Source organism: Perognathus longimembris, chromosome 7 (genome assembly GCF_023159225.1).
Source record: "Perognathus longimembris pacificus isolate PPM17 chromosome 7, ASM2315922v1, whole genome shotgun sequence".
In the NCBI taxonomy this organism is placed as follows: domain Eukaryota; kingdom Metazoa; phylum Chordata; class Mammalia; order Rodentia; family Heteromyidae; genus Perognathus; species Perognathus longimembris.
The window spans coordinates 65,949,474-65,955,194 of NC_063167.1; the positions used below are offsets into that span (position 1 = coordinate 65,949,474).

General features: G+C 46.3%; 1 pseudogene; it reads right to left on the reverse strand.

The window, feature by feature from the left end:
* Nucleotides 1-3,590: 3,590 nt before the first annotated feature.
* On the reverse strand, nucleotides 3,591-5,085 carry LOC125355720 (annotated as a pseudogene).
* Nucleotides 5,086-5,721: the final 636 nt, after the last annotated feature.

Here is a 5,721-nt window from a genome sequence, read left to right on the forward strand (position 1 = left end):
ACAGTTGGTAGTCCACAAGCTAACTACACAGATGTTGGTTTCACGAAAATTTACACTCTGCCCTGGCCCACATGCATCAGGTGGCCAACATGAGAAAAATGGCGAATGAAGGTCTCACCAGCCGCCTGCAGGCTGCAGCAGCACATTGGAGGGCTAGAGAGGGCATTGTCCACAGTCACCACCCAGCAGGATTACACTAAAAAGAAGAATCTACAGCAAATCAAAGACCAGGAAAAGAGCAGGAGTTGTGATTTGGAGGGAGGAAACAGTGATCTGCAGAGGCAGCTGGAAGTGCTCTGGACCCAGAAGGTCAACATGAAGAACAGAATTGACAAGCTTCAACAAGCACTAGAGGAGCGGGATATGCTCAAAATGCAAGTGGACAACCTGAGAAGGCTGGTGAAGATGACGAGGTCGGAAAGAGACACCTTTGCCAAGTACCTAAGGAGGGAGAGGGACATGTGAGAAGAGATGGTCCAGCAGCAATTGGAAGAGATGAAGCAATTAAGAGAGGAGGGAGAGCAAGGGGAGAGGCAGGTGTTGGAAGTGGAGGTAAAGCTGGAGGAAGTGAAAAAACAACTGGCAGCGCTGCGGTGCCCTGCAGGACTGGCTCAGGCTGAGCAGTAGCTGCAGGCCCAGGCCTTCCAGATGCAGAAAGAGTTTAAGGACCTGAAGCAATAGCTTCACATTCAGGTGCAGGAAAAACACGGCCCCTGTCTCCAGAACCTGGAGCAACAGAAGCGGCTGTGGAAACTGGAGAAAAAGGCTGAGGAACCCATTCCTCGGCATGCCGAGGATCAGCACAGGGTAACAGACAGCAAGATGCACACATGTGCATGACAGAGAGATCCAAGATCGGCTGTTGCAGCTGCAGGATGCTTTCCACAGGCTGAGCAGTGAGAAGGAGGAGCTTGCCAGTGTCCTGAGCCCAGAGAGGCACCTGAAGAAACATCTGCAGGAGAAGCTAGAGCAGCAAGAGAAGGATTTGCCCAAATGGAAAGAGGTGGCTAAGATAGTGAGCCAAGCAGCTCAGGAGCTGCAGGAGCTGCATGACCAGTACTGGACCCAGTTACAAGAACTCAGAGCTACCTGTGATCAGCACACAGCCTCTAATCAGCAGCTGAGCTCACAGAGCCTGCAGAGGCAGACCCAGCTGCTGGAGAAGCTGAAGCAGGAGCAACTACAGAGCAAGTTGCTGGCCCAGACGGAAAGGTTACAAGACACTCTGGAGTGCCTAGAAGCAGCAAGGCAACAGAAGGAGCAACTGCAGGCCCAGCTGAGCTTCCTGGCTTTCCCTCCAGAAGGCCAAGGAGTGAGCAATAGGGAAGAAAGGGAGGAGGAGGCAACTTCACTCGACGTGAACATCCCTGATGATGTGGACATCCCTGAAGTCATGAGGTATTTTTTACCAGAAAGCACTATCAGCTGCTGAATCTAAAAAGGTAAAAGTCAGCCAGCAGCTCCAGGAGCAGCAGGCCCCCTGCACGTGCCTAGCCAACCTGGGAGCCCAGTGCCAGACCAAGCTGGAGCAACAGGCCCTCTTCCTCAGGATGAGGACTCATGGCCTGTTTGGGAAGAGGAAGCGGGACACACAGGTTTTCAAGTGGGAGCTGCCAATTTGCTTCATCCCCGACCTGACTGACAAGGTGGACTTCCAGAGTCAAGTGGATGACCTGTAACAGCGATGCAGCCGGCTGTCAGAGCACATCACCGCCATCAAAGAGTCCATCGTTGCCTGTAAAGAGCAGATGGAAGTCCTGGAGACACTGCATCATGAGAAAGATGAGCATGTCCACCTGCTGTCCCAGGAGAAGAAGCAGCAGTAGGAGCTAAAAGAGCTGTTGTTGCGTCTTGCAGTTGAAGGCGTTGAGTGTCAGGACAAGATGCCAGCAGACACTGAGCCCCCTGCTGTTGACACCACTTCAGACTTGGCAGGCCCCATGAAGACTGAATCTAGTGAGTAGCAGGATGGTTTCAAAGAAGTCCAACTGGAAGACCACATGGAACCTTTCGCTGTAGAGGCTGGGCTGCCGTGCCCCCTAGAGGACTCCAACAGACATCTTCAGAGCTTGGGCAATGAACGCCCTATCCCGTTCTGGTCCAAACTGAAAAAAAATGATGAATTTGAAATAATTACTCTCTCAAGAAGGACCTGAACAATCAGAAGTTCTATCGGACAATTTTCCCTCTCCCTGTCCCCTGTGGTCACAAGCTCAATTATCCCGGCTGAGTTTGAGGAGTGAAAGGCGTGCAGATGCTGGCAGAAGAATGGCTCAAAGGCTGACTACAGACTCTAAATCCTCTGTCTGTGTGTCTAGAACACAACAGATGCTGAGTTAAATTATACTTCTTACTGAAGGGGGAAAAGGGGATTGTTGGGATAAGAAGCCAGATTGAGACTTTCTTATCATACTTTATTGTTCCTATAGATTCAAACCATTTGGACATCATCAACAGAGAAATCTGTGTGGGTGTTCTATTTTGAGCACTTACTGTATAGACTGTTCAAAATGGATTATATTACAAATCATTATAGTTTAAGAGAAGAATATGATTGTGCAATTTTTGTTTCAATCATTTAATTGAAAATTGGAAGCTTTGAGATGTTTTCATTGGTAGAAAGAAGGATAGAAGACTGCAAATTCTATTCTACTCTTTCAGGAAGAGACTGTTACTCTTTGAGAGCAAAACCAGGATGATAACTAAGAATAAGAGAAAGCATATGAATAAATTAGAAATCTGAAATTTGTAATACATAGTCAATTTCTCTGCATGTGTATATTTTTAAAGACAATAAATCATTTGGCTTTATCAATTTTCCTCCCTGTGATTATTCTTGCATAACTATGTCCTCAGAAATTCTTTCTTCTGCATTGTAAGGAAAGCATCCGTTTATAACAGTATCTTTAGAAAAGACTTTTGCAACATTTTTTAAATGTCACAATGCTAGAATAATGTGTCAGCTAAAGAAAATCGTAGAAAATAATGTTCTTGCTTTCATTTTGAATTTGAGTACATAACTTTAAAGAAACAATCCTTTTTTGCTTTAAAATATTCAGGGGAGGGGCTGGGAATATGGCCTGGTCGAAAGCATGCTTGCCTCGTATACATGAAGACCTAGGTTCGATTCCTCAGTACCCCACACACAGAAAAAATGCTGGAAATGTTGCTGAAGTTCAAGTGGTAGAGTGCTACCCTTGAGCAAAAAGAAGCCTGGGACAGTGCTCAGGCCCTGAGTTCAAGTCCCAGGATCTGCAAAAAAAACCCACAAACAAACCCCCAAAAACAACAAACCTAAAAAAACAATATTCAGGTGAAAGTTAGTATTAAAGATCCAAATATAGTTGTATCCTTGGCAGAAAGGTGAATGGAAAAGCTGCTCATATAACATAGTGATTGTTCAAGCAAATACCAAAAAACATGGATTCTTTATTTCTCAAGGCACAAAATTTTAACAAACTTCTCACTTAGCCTTTCATTCACATAGGAAGCTTTTAGCTAAACAAAGACAGGAGGTTTTATCAGAAAGAAACCTAGAGATAACGCAAATAATCGTATAATGGAAGCCTGGACTCTAGTGAACGTTCAGGACATACAAGAAAGGGTCACTTACAAAAATGCCAATCTTCTCGGAAGATAACCCGGTTGAATTTGAGACAGAGAAAGTTCATGATGCCGTTAATCTATGGATCTCATCCGCGGAAAAGTGAAGATCGTGCAGCCACCCGATCCTGCGTTCAGTGCTTGGCGCTGGTTCACAAATGCACAGGAGGAATTTATAGAGTTTTCTAGATTTCTTTTCAAACACTCAGAAAGAAGAGCTGGTGAAATGTATCCTCCTTTGCCATTGCATTCCAGAGCAGGTGCTGAGAGAACAAATTCAGCATCAAATCTTTCATTGTCAATTGCTAATTTCTCCAATTGGCTTCTCCAAATTGTATCTTCTGTTTTATTGAAGAACATCAACTTTATCTTCCTGGGACTGGGTATATTAGTCAAAGCATAATTCAGAGTTTTAACCATCGGTGTGAAGCCCGTTCCCGCTGCCCATAAAAAGAGATCTTCTCATTCCTGCAGTTTGGATATTTTAAAAGTGCCCTCAGGACTGCTTACAGAAACCAAACCTCCCATCTGAAGATGATCAAGCTGTCATGTGAAGAGTCTGGAAGGAGGAATTGGATCCAAAAGTCCATGTATTTATTGTTAGGAAGAAGGGGATCTTTGAACTGCGAGACGGAGGAGTCAGATGCTGGTGTGTATGGCCTTACTATTGGTGTGGCGACCGTTAGCCTGGGAGAGACATGGGGCCCGACCGTTACCTGCAGATGGGCGCCTGCAGGCCGCGCCCCACAGAAGAGCTTTGTGTCCTGTCAGGAGCAACTGCTGCCTTGGAAACCAGGCGGCCCTTCCTGTAGGGCAGACCTGCATCTCAACTTGGAATAAATGAATTAGGCTGCTCCAGGGGATGGCCAGGGCACTTCCACGAGGGACTGTCCCTTTTCTTCAGGATCATCGCTGTTTTCCCCACGTTCTCCACAACCCGCACAGAAAAGTCTTCCTGAGCCTCAGGGCTTAGCCGGATATGGATAAGACCCACATAGTCCTTCCTGATTGTATCTGCTCTAGAGGAACCACCCTGATGATCAATGACCACTGATTCTAAACTGATATCCTGCTGAGCATATATGACGACAGTGAGGAAAGAGTGTGATCGGAACCAGTGAGAGCTTGGAGAAGCGGGACTCTCCGTTGCCAGGCGGATCTGTCAACGGCCTCTTCGGAAGCAAACCTTTGGTGGCAGTGGGTTTCACTGCTATGCCGCCAACCAGGCATTCCTTCAGCATGGATTTCGAATTGACCCAACGGTGAACCTGCTGGAAAAGATCAGTGCCACCTGCTCCTGCAGCTCTCACGCGTTCATGTTCTCCACCAGCGTGATATTCCGGGTATGAGCTGACATTTTAACAGGCCCTCTTAGATCCAACAATCCTCTTTCTTGGGGTGTTGCTTCAGTTCTTCTTCAGTGATTTCAACCAGCTTCCTTTTCAAGCCTGTGAGGTCTTTTCCACTTGTGACCGGTCGCATCTAATCCGTTAGACTTTTGCCTTGCTCTAAAGGGACCGTGCTGTGGCCCCCAGAGGTGGCACGCTGCTGCTGGGAGCTGGGGCCTGGGACGGACAGGACGTTGAGCGTCCTGGAGCCCGGCCCGACCCTGCCTGGGGTCCTCACCGAGCACAGGCCAAGCCCGGACCCACTTCCCACTTCCGGAGTCCATAACTACTATTAATGAGTCTAATCAAGTGAAAGAAGACCATAGCTATGGAGGATGAGTGGATAGTTTTGAGTCCTAATTTAATCAAATGATATGAGCACCTACCATACAAGGAGGTACCTGAAGAAGAGTTTGTACCCACCAGGAATTGGAGTTAGTTTTCTGATTTCTATTTCCTTCAAACTTTCTCAGTGAAGGTACTGAGAAGATGTGGTCAAGAGTAAAAGAACCAGAAATGAACTTTTAACCAAGGTGATTTCTAACCGGTATGCAACACGTAGCATGTTCAAGCTTTTACTTGAGCATTATTAAATGATAAAGGTGCAGAAGAATTCTTGAGTTTTTTTTTAATTTATTGTCAAAGTGATGTACAGAGTGGTTACAGTTTCGTACGTTAGGCCTTGGGGACATTTATTGTACTGTTTATTACCTCTCCCTCAATCTTATTG